The sequence below is a fragment of the Taeniopygia guttata genome, chromosome 1, assembly GCF_048771995.1.
Source record: "Taeniopygia guttata chromosome 1, bTaeGut7.mat, whole genome shotgun sequence".
NCBI lineage: Eukaryota > Metazoa > Chordata > Aves > Passeriformes > Estrildidae > Taeniopygia > Taeniopygia guttata.
Genome location: NC_133024.1, coordinates 88,736,948 through 88,754,073, shown reverse-complemented (window position 1 = coordinate 88,754,073; position 17,126 = coordinate 88,736,948). Strand labels below are relative to the sequence as shown.

At 37.9% G+C, this 17,126-nt stretch overlaps 1 long non-coding RNA gene across 5 annotated transcripts in view; it reads left to right on the top strand.

Moving 5' to 3' along the window:
• Positions 1 to 16,063, top strand: part of LOC115496204 (uncharacterized) — a 39,801-nt gene extending 23,738 nt beyond the window's left edge. For 3 of the 5 annotated variants that reach the window (XR_005981100.2, XR_003961605.4, XR_003961606.4), the window contains 2 exons: positions 3,767 to 3,915; positions 5,629 to 6,484. This is a non-coding gene — a long non-coding RNA (uncharacterized lncRNA). Of the gene's footprint in view, positions 1 to 116; positions 1,529 to 3,766; positions 3,916 to 5,628; positions 6,485 to 15,317 lie in introns of those variants that run through there. The other 2 variants (XR_012057291.1, XR_012057290.1) reach the window with 2 other exon arrangements.
• The last annotated feature ends 1,063 nt before the right edge of the window (positions 16,064 to 17,126 follow it).

The window sequence follows — 17,126 nt, the reverse complement described above, 5'->3', positions numbered from 1 at the left end:
TATGGAAGACAAAATCATTTTCCCTTACTATATGTCCTCTCATAGACAAATTTTTGCCTTCCTGAAATATTTATGAATATTAATTCCTTTTTTTTTTTTTTTCTCCTTCTGTGCAGCTTGTGGTCTTCACTTGGAGAAATTAGTTTGGCGTATCTTCAAAAGCTGAACTTATCTGAACAATGTCCATCAATCTGACAGACAAACTACTTTATTAAATTACTTAAAGACACTGACAAAGCCCATAACTATAAATCTTAATCTTAAGGATCTCAATTTTAGTTTGTACAATGTCTTCCACTAGAATAGCACAGAGAAAAGATAAAGTGAAAAGCTGACTCTGTGTACAAACTAGACTGATCACAGCAAAGCCCAAAATCAATAAAAGCAGCATAAAGTCTGCTGTTCTCCTTTAGACATTTACTCATGGAGTGAAGGCATTTTTATCATCGAGTTACCTGGATTACATAGTAGACTTTATGGGATTTTCCCTTTCAAGGAAGAATAATTTTAATGTGGAAACAGTAGTTTTCTTCCTCTTCTTCTTCTTAGCAGAAAAAAGGCACAACACATTTATTTATAAATATAACAATAAATTCTTGTGATGCATTTTGAACCTTCCTAAGAGAAATTCCACTGATGGAGAAAGGGAATACAGGGTTTTCAGGTGTTGGTGAGCCAGAAAACAGCTCCTCTCATGTGGGAATTTCAAGACATTTCTGTCATTAGGGCATTCAAACATGGTACTATCTGTAGTGACTGAAAGCTTGAAAAGCCACAGTATTTTTTTTTCCTTATATCCAACTGGATCTTCCCCTGTTTCAGTTAGTGGCTACTGTCAATTTTTGTCCCACATTCCTTCATTAAAGGACCTGGCTCTGTCTCTTATCTTAACTATTAGAAAATTGCTGTTAGGTTCCCCCCAGGGTGTCTCTTCTCCAGAAGAGAAAGTCATGGAGTGTATTTGAGACATTTGTGACTCAAGTCCAACACCAAATTGTTTGTTTTATTGCCATCCTTACAAAAAAACATTAGTGAAAATGAAGTGATATTTTGTTGAAGTAAAGTGCCAACATGGAAAGCTAAAGCCGCATTAATGCATTAAAAAAACCCCCAAACTCCACTTCTTTATATAAATATATTCTGGGGAGCAACTTGAAAAGCAATGCTAAATTGATGCTTAAATGCACCTGAAAACTACCTATCTTTAGTAAAAATTATGGCTTTTTAAAGTAACAATATTCTTGCCACATCTGTGCACAGAACTCCTACCTAAACAAAACATCAAACATTACTAAATTTATATTCCCTTGAAGAGGGAATTTGCCTTTTCAGTAGTAGCCTTTACAAGGCACTTCTATAGTGATGGGCCCTGCTATGTCCGTTAATGTGTGCAGGACACCTCCAGACTCACCAGCTGGTGTACTCAGCTGTTCAGCTTTTTCTGTATCTCTTCACTACTCAAGGAAGCTCTGACTCCTGTAAATGCAAAGAAACAAAAATCTCTAGAGAAGACTGCTTTTCAAACTGTGTGTGTGTGTTGGTTTTCCTTGAGGCAGGGTTAATTTTCTTATATATATATTATATAAATACTAGCTACGAAGGGTCTGTATTTTGGATTCCTGCTGGCAGCAGTGTTGATAACAAAAAGGATGTTTTAGCTATGACTGAGCAGGGTTTCACAGGGTCAAGGCTTTTTCTGCCTCTCACCCCACCAGTGACAGTGGGGTGAGAGGCAGACAATTCTTGTGTTTGCACCATGGTAAATAAAGAAAATTATGTTTAAGTTAATTAGTACTGAATTGCCTCTGAAAAATATTTCAGCCATATGAGTATTTTCTGCCCCTATACAGTTAAATGTATATTAATATTATTTGGTAAGAGGCTTCCATAGATATGCAGGCATTATGTTTTTTCTACTATTTCTTCTCTAATTTACAAGTCAGTATGAATTTCCTTTTCCATTTTTGACATCAAGACAGTGACTCAAAGTCACCTGCAGGTTTAGAAGATACTCCATGTACTTGGATACTCTTGTAGTGCAGGGGTTGTTATGGAACATTTTTTTGATAAATTACATTAGAGAATAAGCTCTATTTGTTTAATTACATTGCCATTGTGGGGCAAGCACGAGCAATTTAGAGTATTAAACTGAAGCTGCACAGAAATGTGAGAAGTCTATTTTGGGCTCCCAAAGTTTGATTCTTTTGATAAGAGAGTATCTTGTGCCAAATGAACATTGGAGTGGCCTTCTGATTACTTCAAATGTACACTGTAATTTCATTATGGTGACCTTGAATGCAGAGCTGTATCAGTTCCTTACAGACTGACTCATCTCTGCTACACTCTGTTACTCCATAAAGGGTCATATTTCCACTTCTTATTCATCCCCTACACAGAATTCCCATGGGCACCTAAACTATGTATGGTTTTGAGACACAACATATTTTGGGCAATATCTTTACGAACTACTCAATGGCCAAATTAAAAGATGCAATGTCTCCAAGTTCATTATTTTGGATTTACTTCTGCATACAATAGCCTGGAGGGCAATGCAATATTGGAAGACTCCTTTTTGATTTCCCAGAGTGAAAAGAGGGTACAGATACTGTTTCAGGCACTCTGCAATACTCTGGTTTTGCTATAAAATATATGACCTTGCTGGTGCACTGAACACCATGACTGTAGCACATTTCTGAGCACAAGATAAGGCATTTAAGCATTTCTCTTATGTCTAGGAGCCATGACTTAATCATGAGTCATATCTAGTCATTCTGTATAGACTGAAGAAATTTGTCATTGTGCCTGCCATTTATAAATAAATCTGCAGTTTGCACCTAAATGATGCACTAATGTTCCATAAAGTTTGAGCAACAGTAAAGTTTTCTCAATTAAATTGGAAACATACTGTATGAAATGTTTAGACATTAAATAGAAGGGGTAGAGTGGCTACAGAGTTGTAATCCATCACATATAAATCAATCTGAAGTAATTATACAGCACATCTTAGGCAATGAGGGCGTAACAGGCAGAGGGCCACCTATCATCTTGATGCTGCAAGGGAAGGGTCACAGTTTAAAAAGGATATCTCTTTGAGAAGATTTGGTAAGTCAGTCACAATACTGAACACTTCATCTGCTTGACTATAGCTAGAGCTGGGGTCATCACCCTCTTTTCCACCTACATGTGAGTTTAACTGAGACTTAATACTTCCTGCATCTTGTTACTGGTATCGAGGGATGTCACACAGGGAGCCTCTGTGATGTCCAGAGCTCTCACAGTGCCCCCAGAGCAGTCAGTGGCTTCTTCAGGACTTTCCACCTTTCAGTAAGAGTGGAGTGATAGTCAGTGCTTAAACACTCAAATCAATGCCATTGTCTCTCTTTCTGCCCAGCAGTCTGTACCTGCTCCAGTTCCTTAGGAGGAGCCAGGGTTGCTTCCCTTGCCTGGGAAGCCAGAGGGTTGATATTTGCTTGCAAAGAGCTGCTTTGGTGATATGTTATTATGAGGCACCTCATCTGTGTTGTGGAGGTTGTGTTTGTTGCTGCTTCACTTGATAAGTCCTTGAGCTTGGACAATACAAATTACACTGGGGAGGGGCTATCGGTTTGCATTAGGAAAAAGTAAACAACGTACTTGACTTTTCAAATTGTTCTAGACAGTTTTTTGTGGGTGTTTTTTTTTTTTTTTTTTTTTTTTTTTTTTTTTTTTTTCCTTAAGACTGTGCTGTTTTTAATATGCTATCCTCTGGTCATTTTTCTGCTTTCAGAGAGCAAATTTCAAAGAAAGAATCATCCATCTTGTCCTGAATCTGCCAGATTGCTGTAGACAGCTATGCTGCCTGATGTTTACAGGGCAAGATTGAACCATTGATTTTTTACATGAAATTCGGCATTGCCCTGGACAAATTGTTGTGAGGTAAAGCTAATGGCATAACTACAGCCTTTACATCTGGCATTCTATTTTGTTTTACAATCTCTGATTAAAGCATTTCTCTGTTAGTATGCATTTCTTTCTCTAACATGCTTTCAAACTGTTTGTAGCCATGCAGTTGAGAGAAGAGTGGCTCAGCTATATAAAATGCAGCAAATGGGTTACTGCTATTCTCATCTATGGTAGATTAATAAATGAAAAAATTACTTAATGATTTTTTTTTTCTGTGTCCTTTCAAACTTCTGACACTTGCAATTTCTATACTACTTTTGAGAAAGAAACTGGCTGGAAACACAGTTGCTTCCGAGTGAGATTGTAAACAGCTGCTCCCACGTCTCTGTGCAAAAATGTTTCTTAATCACTGGTGATTTCTCAAAATTGAGCAAGGGGGATGGGATTGGATGACTGAATCCTATGCTTGATATACAAATGGAATTCCCACAATTCCCATTCTGATTTGTAAAAAAAATTATCTCTAGGAGAAATGGAGGAATGTGTGGAAGCTACCTGCTTTACGTTTAGAACAGCTGGTGATCCTGGCAACTCAACTGTATTCCAGATGATAAATTAGATCTCCTGCTCTGTGGGGCCATGAGTAGATTTAACCATCTTTCTCATAAACAACATGGCAGTTTTCTAGCACTTCTGGGCACAGGTATGATAGCAAAATAAGTCTACAGAAGACCAGAGCTATCATGTACCATAGAGAGAAGCCTGTGTAAAGTAACAAGCATAAAAATATGAGAACTGAACCCCCACTTTTCACTCCAAATAAAAATCTATAATAAATGCCAGGAGAGCAGAAATATAAGACAATGTAAATGAATTATTTACTTTAAATTGAGAATTTAAAAATATAGAGTTGCCAACCATGAATGAAACATTCTTTTGGAAAAGTGAAAGCTTGCAATGTGTGTATTGCAATGTTTTTCCCAGCAGCTTGTAACAGGAACATGGGGTACTTTGAGACCACATTCAACTAGAAAGGGATTGAACTCTGCCCCCTTAAGGTTTTGCTGCAGATATTCCGAATTTTGCGCCCATAAAATGATAGATACCCTCAATTATGGTCATGGAATGTTTTCTTAGTAATCTGTAAATGGTTTCATTATTATATGTGCTACAGGGAGTCTTTTTCATTGCTTAATCATAATTATTTCCTTCTGTTTTCCAGTATTCTAGTAATTTTTGTGTTCTGTCTTCATTCTAACTTCTCTGCCATTCACTTCAGGGATTCATTTCACTATTTTATTTAATTAAAACATTTCTATAACTTTTCATATTTTTCCCCAGGTGATTTGTGAATATTGATGCAAAATTTGGATGGCGGAAAGAAAGTTTATAAAATACTTTCAGCTCAGGGCAGGGGAATAAAACACATAACCATCCTGGCTTTTGATGGACTAGCTGATTTCTTTCCATGTGAATAGTAGGGTACTGTGATTCTGCTGTGTAGCGTAGAATATATTCTCCTAGCAGAATATACTCCTAAGGTGTTATGAATTATCCCTTAGTGGCACTGAACATCTGCTGAGTTCAAACATTCTTTTGATCCCCCTGTTTATCTTTTTGCAAGCCCCGAGAGAAGCAGCTTGCTTGTTTTGTAAGATTGGAGTCTGATTTCTCCCTTCAGGGAAGAACCATGTGTTTCAGCATCAGCATGCCTGAATAATTGACATGTCTTTGTTTTACTTTCAGGATAACCTCACAGAGGCTGGCTCATGCCATGAACAAATGTGGAGTGTGGAAGACTGAAAAATGATTTTTTCAAGGGCTGATCAGTTTTGGGTAATCACTTTTGGGCTGCCAATGGTCAGCATGGTTAGCTGTGTGTCTGGGAGTGGATGGTGGCAATCACTTGTTGCTTTCAGAAATGATCTGTTTGATCTAATTAACTGCTTTTCAAGCTTTCTGTTTACTGAACACAGCAGTAAAAATGACAAAGAAAGATTAACTGCCTTTGAATTTGAATATTCTTCCTGCTTTAAACTTCTGAAAGTCTCAGGATCTCTGTCTGGGCCCAGAGATATCAAAATTGTCCTGCTTAAACAATCAACTTTGAAATTTAGTACACACTTTATAAATACACATTTGGAAAATTACAATAAAGAGTAAGGATCTCATGAATCTCATCCTGTGTCTAATGCACTATCTGGAAAGTTTCCATTGTGTTTAAAGAAGATGGAATTGAGTTGCTGCTTTGAAACCGGATTGTCTCACTTAAATAAAGAGTAAGAATATATAGATTATGAAGACAAAAAGCTATTTCTGAATGAGGAACTGTGGAAAAGGAGCTACCCACCAACTGTGGTGGGTGGAGGGACTGGGAATTTAAAATGTTTTGTTGTCTAAAGTGTCAGAATTGGATTGTCTGTACAGAGTAAAAGCAAAAGTATCTGCTTTATTATATGTTGGTCCTCTCTCTTGTGCACTGAACTGGTTTGGATTACAGGCAGATGACAGTCTTTTTTCCTGCTAATTGTCCCTGTAAATGTGCTTTTTCTTATCAAACACGTACCTTGTGAGTAAATTAAAGGCATTCTTAATACCTGTATTGATACTTGTATCAATCAACTGGGAGAAAATAGAAAATTATCGCTTTCAAAATTTCCAGGTGCCCTCAAGCTGGGTACGTAAGCCAAGAGAGGGACAAGCTAGGCCTATGGAATGAGTTGGATTGTTCTGTAAGTAGGTTGATCTGAGTTATGAGCCTTTGAAGACAACTGAAGACTGGATTTTGAAACAAAGAATGTAGATCTCACTTTTGAGAAAGGACACTGTTATGCTGACACTGCAAAGGTCTTAAGAGGAAAGTACAATTAGCAGGATAGGCATGTCCACTGAGGTAGTTAGCCAAAGAGCTAATGTGACCTAGGGAGGTATCAGCAAAGGCACAGGTAGGAGAAAAGGCAAGGTGTCTGTGTCATGGCAAGGCCATCACTGTAACCCTTCAGCTCTGAGGTCCTGTTTTTGAGAATTCTTCTGAAAAGCTGAAAAAGTTTTGAAAGACTCTAAGCTGTAGTGTGGAGAACAGGTAGAAACATGAACAAATTACATTATATTGTTCAAGTTGCAGATGTGATTTCCTTATTGCCTACAGATACCTACATGTAGGAAAACTTCAGATAAACAACAGCTCTTTAATGCAACAGCACAAAACTCAGGCCTGGGATTTTTGCTATGCAAATAAAAACTTTAAACAAGTTACAGATATTTTAAATTGTGAATATGCCTAGCTCCTGGAGCAATTTGAGGTAGATGCGGTGTAATTCCTACTGCTAGAATTTGAGAAACCTGACTGGACATATTTCTGAAATATTTGATTCAGATTCAGCCAGAGTTCAGGGATAATATGGAGTACAATAGGTGAAGTTTCCTTTCCAGGGTTTAGACTAAAAGATCAATAGCTCCTTCGGAATCAAGGATTGATGAGACGTTTAAAGATGTCCTGTTTCAGTGAAGAGGGACACTATCAGCATCACTGACTGTGCTGAGAATGGTATTATCACACAGTGGTTAAGATCTCAATATTATTGGACCTTCTTGTCAAGCAATCTGCACATTTTTAGATATGTGACTTGGGACATGAACCTCTCCCCTTTTTTGGATCTCTGTCACTCCTGTCTCATTTGGATGACAAAAGGGGCCATAGCCATTACCTGATAGAAGCTTCACCCTGTGGTGGAGCAGAATGTCAGCAGGAGTTTTTCCACCTTCCCTGAAGTGCAGGAACTTCTGTATCTGCATTAGCTGTCCCCCTCACCCACTCACACATTCCCTTATGACCCAGCTTCTTCACCACCTCTGCTCCGATGGCTTCATGAGGAAAATGAAGATTGCTGCCACTTGAGGCTGGGAAGGGGAAAATAAGCAAACAGTAGGGAAAAGTCTGTGCAGAGGGCTTAGTCCAGCTCTGGTGAGGGGGTGTGGGTAGGAAGCACAGGTGGAGGCACAAGAGAACTGGGCAGCCATGGCCTGGGCTAGTCTGTGCTACACTCCCGGAGCTTGTATGCAAACCAGCTTGTTCAGCACCTTGTAACTCTGTTATTGTGCAGTAATTGTAAAGGAGAGACAAGACATAACAAAAGGAGCTGGAATATTCCTAAATCTCAACAAGTTCTGGAGGAAGATGCATGCATATGAAAGAGTCTAGAAGGAGGAAGACCTTTAAATCAGGCTGGAATGAGTTGTGGTGCTTTCAGGAATAGCCTGCTTGGATGCAGCACTCTAAGCTCCTCTGCTGGGTTGGTGTGCAGCCCGCTAACCTGATTCACAACCTTAGCTCAGATCTTGGCCCAGCTGAGAAGATCTGAGCAGCAACAGGGACATAGGACCTTAGCTATGGGAACAGCTTGGTCACAACTGATGTGCAATGATTGCAAGGAGAATGACAGTAGTTCCCAAAGTTTTATAGAGTTAATTAAACACAAGGACAAACTTTTCTGAACTTTGTCAGAGATCTCTAAACACCAAAACTTACTCAAGGTTGTAAATACATCTCAATACAGAGTCTGAATGCCTTGATTCAAAGAGCTTCCCAGTAAACCAGAACATAGAAATTATGTCCGTACCCAGAAACAAATTATGTTCACCTTGTAATTTGATTTTGATGATATGTTTTGCAGTCATCTCCTTTGGCTCCGAGTCATTACTCGTAGTGGAAATACTGACACATGTAATGGCTCAAAACAGCATGTGGAAACTTTCCACTCTTCCCTCTGTCTCTGCTCACCAGGACTCATTCACTCACTCATTGTCTTTTAGCAGCAGAAAAACATTAGGCTGTTTATAACCATGGGATATTAGTGGGTACCTGGAAAATGTTGATAAAAGGTGATTCTTAGCCAGACAGATCCTCACCCATGTTGAGCATCTGAAAGGATGAAAGGCTTCTGAACACTGAAGCTTCTCAGCAGTGTTTTTTTGATGATCTTATAGGTTTTGTTTTACTTATTCCACCATCTCTAAATTCCTACACTAACTTCTCTGCAGGTAATGCAGATTGTTAGCAGGGATCTCACTGGGGCTGTACGTACAATTATTTTTCTCTGCAACCTGAAGACCTGGAAGAATAAATAAAGGTTCCTAGTACTTTTTTTTTTTTTTTTTTTTTTTTTTTTTGCAAAGCAGGTAAGGAGAAAAGAAATGTATTCAGTTGAAAAGCCCAAAACCTAAAAAAAGATGTTGCTACAAATCAAGCCGTGGCCATTCCACTACCTCTGTAAGCAAAACCAACTTTAAAAATTGATCAAACAGCAAAAAATGGCAAAAAGCACTGCTTTTGTTTTCTAATTTAGAGAACCTGCCTTGCTTAGCTTCCAGGTTTTAGATGCACACTTGCTGCTTACTTTCAGTGTTGATTTTAATCCACATTGTATGTGACTCTTCAGTGTCAAAGCTAACTAGGCTCCAGTAAAGGCTGGCACTGTTTATCAGCATCTTACTAGGAAACAGAAAACAAAGCCCCTCTCTAAACTTACATGATCTCCAAAATGCAATGTTTTTGTCCATGTTTGTTGCTGTGACTGCACATGGAAAATAGTCCTTTGTATTGAGAATTATGTAGTTCTGTAAAAGCAAAGAAAATACTGATTCCTGAAAATATTCTAATTATAGTATTAAGATTTAAAATTCTATTTATGCCCCTGACACCTAGGAGCAGTACTTGAAGCTATATTCATAAAAATACTTCTGACCTATTCCCAAGAAAGACTATTGCAGTCCAGAAACCTTTTTTTTTTCTGCTGAGAAGAGGGAGATTGAGAAGACATTTAGATCCAGAAAGTCCTGCTCCCCTACCTAATGATTTGCCATGGCTGCTGTGCTGACTGACAATTCTTCACATTAGTATTACTGCCTGGGCTCAGCAGGAGACTTCACAGCTGACCACTGGGGAGATGGAAAAGGGTCTTTTTCTGCCTATATTCCTCCAAAGGGTTTGATTTCATAAGCCTTTTTATTAAACTCATAGCGTGTTCTCCTAGGCATTTTTAAAAATACTGCCATTACTCCAATTTTTTTCTTTTTATAGCATACAAGAAGTAGGTACAGTGTTTCTTTCTAACTAAATTGCCAGTGATTGAAGCATTTGCTAACAGATGGGAAGATTTCTGCCTTTTGAGCACTTCCTCTTCAAGCCAGAGAAGGTTTACACCTATTATTCTACCTCCTAGGAGAAACTCTGATTGAAAGATTAAGCTAGGTCATGGCAGCACTGAATTTTCACCTATTGGAAACAGGTCACTTCACTAAAAACCTTCTGCAAGATCTGCTGGGTGAAGAGAAAGAGGCTCCATGGCTGTGTCTAGGACAACTCCTAGGCTTGGATGAAACAGCAAAGACTGAAGACTTGAATTTTGGGAGGATCTAGGCCAGCACTACTGCTTGTCTATATTTTGTTTTGCTTCAGCAGGAAGCCTTTTTTAATTTGTCTGTTTAATATTTTTGTTTTATATGTCAATAGACTCGATTCATACCATTTGTACTTTGTAATTTGGAAGGAACTGTCTGACTTACCAGCTGGAGGACACAGTAAATCATTAGGACTTAAAAAGCATATTTGAAAGAGGCCAAATGTCCAAAGGGGAAAAGTAACAAACCTTTGACTCTGTGTACAAAAAAATTATATCTCGATGAAGTTAAGATCTGGGGAAACACACAGGGGCAGGGAATTAGATGGGGGAGTTGGAAATGCTGAAGATTAAAATGAGAAACTGGAAAAGCAGAAAGGGAGAGAGTGAGAAGGTAGCTGATACTAAACAGACCGATGTTGCTGACTTCCTTTTGAAAAGAATTTTTTAATTGTCAAGGCTGTAGCAAGCATGTTTTTTTATTTATCCTCTAGGTACTTTACCCTAGAAGTCTTATTTAACACCATAATTACATAATTTTGTGCTCAGTTAGCTTTATAAGCCTCAGTGGAGGATCATGAGCATCCCTTTCACACAACCCTGCACTTTTCTGCTGTTAATTTAATGCTTATGAAGAGCCCATAAATTTATATTGATCTTTTTTTCTCCTTGCAGACTTAAACCACATTAGTATATGGAACAGATGGGAGTCTTTAACTCATTAGAGGGAACCAGTTTAATACTGATCCCATCAATCTGTCCTATTTTTGCCTTGGGGACAGAAGTTTTTCTGTGAAGAGGGTAGTTATATGCATCTGCTGTTGTGTGTGTACCTAGATGGCAGGTTCTGCAGCTACTGAGGCAGAACAGAAGGAAGCAGGAACATTGCAGAGTATATGAAGAAGAGATCTTTTGGCATGATACCAAGCAGAAAGCATAATTAGAATGAATTTATAATCACAGTGCAGCTACTTAAGGAAAAACAGGAATACACAAGCACAGCTTGATATGGTTCAGAGTTTGTCCTGTTCATGTTTTAAACAAACCACACTAATTCTATTGATAAAGGCTCCACCTCCTTTAGATTTAATAACTCTTGGACTTAAAATACTCTGGAGTGTTTTTTACTTTAGTGCTCCTCTGAAACTGTAATATCTGGATGGCTTTAAGAGCTGATTTGAATCAGTAACACAGAAAAAGGTGTGCTTCTGTAATGAACAGATTCCTTCCATCGGGTTAGCATTCTTGTTCTTTTGTTTTCATTGCTGAGTCTAGATTTCTGAAAGGTTAGTGTATGAACAAGCAGGAAAAGCTTCACCTGAAAGATTACCACAAATAAGGCACAAATAAATCACAAAAAGGGTAAGACATGGAAAAAAATATGACAATAATTTATGAAACAAATCCAGGTTTTGCAATGAAAGTAGCTTCAATTCTAGTAATCAGCACAGTGTACAATATAGTAATATTTGTTTCTGCTTAATTTGGGAACCTCTCTTGGAAAGATGGCTGAAATATGGGGAAACTGCATATACTGAGAAAAACAGAGACTGGATTTTACAACTTAATTTTAAGTCAAGACCATGGTCCTCAAAACACTGAAAACACATCCAATGACAGCTAATTTGAGCAGCAAGTAAAACTTTAATTGCACTAGTGATATTGGATGTGTATAGTTATGTATAGTGAAAACAAAAACATGACTACAGAGTAATTTAGTTTGTTTTAAAGAGATTTTATAGTCTCAGAAAAAAAATTAGGGAAAAAAAATAGATATCATCCAAAATAAACATTTATAAACTGGACAACAAATACATTGCATAGTTTTCTTCCTATGTTTCTATTTGGTAGGAACAGGCCCAGAAAAACAGAGCTTCTTTCTTCTAGAAATTTGTCTTCTGTTACTTATCATGTAACATGACACCACAATAATGTCAGTTGTTGCCAGCACCAGCCAGATGTTAATTTAATTTCATACCAGCAACTAATTATGATGCCTTAAGGTGCATCTCCATATCTTTTTACTTTTGTCCTCCCAAAGAGCTATCCTAATATTTCCTGAAAGTTCAGTTGGTTTTCTTACAGGCAAATTACCAAAGTAGACTAATGTCATTTTAGATTATAGACTGAAGTAAAGAATAAATTGCAAGATCAGATAAATTCCTGTTCTAGATTTCATAAAATAAATAGATGTATAAGAATGATGCAAACATTCTCTAAATGTATGTTTGATAAAAAGAATATATGTAAATCAGGGATTTCAGACTTTCTAATTGCTTAGTAAAAAGGCCTCACAGAACATAAAAATTCTACAGATATTAATTTCAGCTTGTTCCAAACTGAAATTTATTAGCAACTTATTTGTTATTTATATAATTTTCTTTAAATAAAATAAAGCAACAGGTGAAATATGAGACTATTAATAATTTTAACCATGGGGTTTATAACTGGCCTTTGCAAATCCATTGTTTATATCCTGACAAGGGAAAAAAAAACTAACACAAAACTTAGTCAAGGATTGACCTAACAAGCAGACAATCTAATATTTTTTTGTATCTGTCAGTCAAGCAGATAATCAATAAAACACTGTATTGTCAAACTGTGTTGGTTATACAATTGAGGTCTGTTCTGATATTTTTAAAAGGAAAGTTTGATTAACAATGACACTTGAATTAGGATTTTCTTAAAACTTAGCATAATCAGTCCAGACATGGTCATGTACACTGTGCATCTCAGACCACAAGCCTGAACCTCAGCTAATTGGCATAATTGTCATATCATTTGCCAAAATAATCCTTGGTGTATGTTGAAATAACAGAAATGTCCTGGGGCCTGTTTCCAACTGCAGATGTGGGCCAGGACCAAAGCCCTCGCCTGCAAACACAGCTGAGCCTATGTAGAGCTGGTAGCAAGTTGGAACTTTCCAGAAGTGCCATGTCCACAGCTAGGAGGTTGTTTTGTGTGGGGATGTTCTCAGCTTGTTCTCTGGAGAAGGGCCTGTGTGTACTTTAATAACCAGCTGGGAGGAGAATAAGGAAGAACGAAACACTCTGTACTATGGTGGCAAGTGCTGCAGGCAGGCATGAAAAGGTGAGTGAGTCCTTGCTCCAGACACAGGTTGTGTATTTTAGTAGATAGATCCTGGACACTGTGGTGGTGCCCTCATCAAGTGTCCTAGGACAACCCTGGCTAGTGCAGAGTCAGTCTGGCCACAGCACAGAGGCACAGCTTCAACACAACATCTTCATTGACAGCTGATGTTATTTTGAACCACTTCAGGTAAATGAAGAATGAAGGTCCCACAAGTCTTTGGCTTCAGTATTAAAAAAAACAACAACAAAAACAACAACAACAACAACCCAAAACCAAAACCAAAAACCCCCCAAAAAACAAACAAAAACCCAAACAACAAAAAATCAAGCAAAGTAAAATTTTTGAGTTTTGGAGAAACCAGAATCACTCTTGGACAAAAAGTGGCTTTAACTCCACTGACCTCAGGCAAAATCTGAACCTACCAGTGTGTGCTAGACTTGTTTTGAACTGGTAGGCTGACAGGAGGAAGATGTGGGGGTGTTACAGAGCTGAGCTGTGGAGGGAGATCCGAGCCTGGCAAAATGGGATTAAGCCTGAACTGGGACTTTGGCAATCAGCACCTCTTCAGGAGAGGACGGAAGCACAAATGCAGTTGTGACAGCTGTAGAATAAAGAGTTTCTAGCACTGTCAAACAGGTCTCTGGATGGCATATCTGGATGGCACATCATCATCCTAGATGTGATGATATTCTTTGTTGTCCATATTCCTACTACTTTGGCTCTGGGCTTCATTTGGCTCTGAATAGTTAAAATGTACCAGAATCAAAACCAAGGGTAACCCCTCCATTAAATTCATCTGTTGGGGTTTTTTTATGTTTAATGCTCTATCTGGAAACTTTAATTCTCTTTGAGGTGATTTCAATCTTGCTGGAAAAGAAAGGTTGCCTAAATAAAATACAAAGTAATAGTATAAGTTTAATAAACCAACACATGTAATTTTAAATGTTCATAAAGTATAGAAATTTTAAATTGTCTTCTTAGGAATATCTTACAAATGAGAAATCCCAGACTTTCCCCCAGGTATATTTGAGGTCTGATATCAAAGGGTTAATATGTGTATGAATCTATAAATAATATTCTACCACAGATTACCTTAGGCAATGAGGCTTTTATGATTTTAAATGCATATAGCCTTGTTTACAGCCTACATAATGCAATGATACCTTGACAATTATGCTATTTTAACTATTAAGTTATTATTTTTTAGGAAATGCTGTCTGAAAAACAGACATTGGAGATGTACTTGGTTTAGAAGCCCAGACTCTTATATATATTTAAGTCCAAGAACCTGATGAATTGCTGCTGTCAGCTACATGCAAATTATGCCTTGAAGCAGAACTTTTGCCTTCACTTCCAAGACAGCATACAGTTAATGAACCAAACATATGAAATACTCTTACACAACCAAACTAGAAGAGAAAAGAAAATTTTGGACCGGCAGTTCAGAAATATTGTGACTTCTTATAAATATGACCCAAAAATGAACAAAAGCCAGAGTCTATTAAAAAATGAGAATTTGTTGTCAGTGGGAGCACTTTATAGTGGTAACAAGTTAAGGGCAGCAGTTGTGAAAGATGTTGTGGTTTTGATTTAATTTACCATCTATCAGTTCATGTGACTAAAGTTTCCTGTAGTGACTGAACCTACTTTGAAGGAAGCACAAGAGAAACTGAGAACTTGATGGAGTTAGTTTAACTTGGTTAGAAATTTTCATGTTTCTCTGTATATCTGCTCTGTGACTGTTTCCTCTCAGAGGTTCAAGAGCCCTACCTTGACTGCTCTACAGAGTGAGAGCAGCATGCATTTCTCACTTATTTTGGCATGTTTGGGATACACTGGGGATGTGTGGGAATAGAGCAGCAATTTAATTTTTTTTTCTCAAGGGTTGTTTTGTTGAACAAAATTACTCTTTACAGATTACTGTCTCTGTTTCACCTGATACAGTGCCTCCCAGCTACCACCAGCTACCAGCTACCATGATCAGGACTTCTTACAAAGAACATGAAAAGTGTCTATAGAGCTGTTAAATAGCAAAAAGACACCAGTTTCATGAAGAATGTCATCAAGGAGGACATGGGAAGGGCAAATTTTGGCTCATCTACTACATTGGCAGCTCTAAGAAAAGGAGACCTCAAACATGGGACAGCTATGGGATCTACTAAAAGAAAATGACAGTCACAGAAGAAGAGTATGCTTATCTCTGCTTATGATACAGAAGGTGTGTTGGTATATTTCCCTGCCAATTTTGAATTTCACAAATGATGAATCCAAACATAAGGACAGAAGAGTAAGATAATTTAAGCCCATATTTGGACTTTGATGGTAATGGAGAAAGAGTGGAGAAACTATAATTTTGAATTAGCAAGCTCAATTGATAAGTGTCCAGAAAAGAAGGACCATAGAGACAGAGTCACGTTATCTGTTTTCAAATGTGATCCTTTCACATTAGGGTTGTGGACAGCTGTGTTTGTAGTGGGAAATGATTATTGTTGGCGGTGTTTCCTGTGCTATCCATGGTCCATGGGTAAATACCTCTGATGCCAAGGCTGTCTATTTGTTACCTGTCATAAACAATAGATTGTACTTGCTTGCTTGTTAATTCTATATAAGTCTAGTTTCTGGGGTCACCCTCTTGAAACATACACAGTCTTTCTTCAAGGTGTGTTGTGCTTATAAATGATAAAGCTACAGCCTTTATGATTTTTGTATCATTCTTCTCTAGCTTCTACTTGTCACTTGTTACTTCTCCTGCTGAGTTTGGCAGTTCTAGTTATTGAATTAAAACTTTATATAATTATACTACCACCCCCTAAAAAATAATAAAAAAAAAAAAAAAACAGAAAAGAAAGCCCTTTCTTTGTTAATGTCTATCAAGATGAGGACCAATTTAAATCAGCCTGGAGCTTTTCTGCTTCAGCATTAATCATGAACTGCAGAAAGCCATGTGTATTAGCACTTTTTGCCATTTATAAGCTTATGTTTTGATGGTGGTAAAATTCAGTGGTTTAGTAATTTATCCTGGAACTAAGCCGTGAACACCAAAAATAATCATGTGCCTTTTGCAATTTACTGGTTTTTGCTTAAAGGATTAGAATTGAGTGCACAAGTACACATTTTCCAAACTGTGGCCATTGTTGACCAGACTTGCACTGCTCAAGATTCCTGTGTATCATTATGGTGAGGGGAAGGCAGGCACAATCTCTGAGGGCAAGGAGATGGCATCTAGCTCTCCTCCCAGGGTGATCTGAAAGCACTTCATCAAATGGGAAAATAACCATCCTACATGCCTGATCTTGACTATGAAATAAATGGAGAATGAGCATTGCATGTAATCATGTTTTTATAATGATTTTGGTGGAACTCTTCCAAGTTATACCAAGGATATAGAATGATCTTATGTTCATGTGGAAAAAACCCACTTTTGATGTGTTTGAAAATGCATACTGAAGTCCCCAGCACTGTCTAACTCCAGACACATGCAGAATAGGAATTTGCATCCTAAAAACAGAATGTCATCTGGCAGCCAGAGGTCATCTGAACCCCAGTTAGAAAGTCTACACTACATGTGCAAAGTAGCTTAGGTCAGTCTGCTTTGTAGTGACCTTGTCAAATTAAGCTTTTCTAACTCTCCAAGCAGCTCTTAGGGAACTTGGCCCATGCTCCGCTTTAGCAACTTCTTCCAAGAGTGAAAACACAAAGGGACTGGCCCAGGTTCACAGACATCCTTCCTACTAACATCTGAGTTCCAGCGCA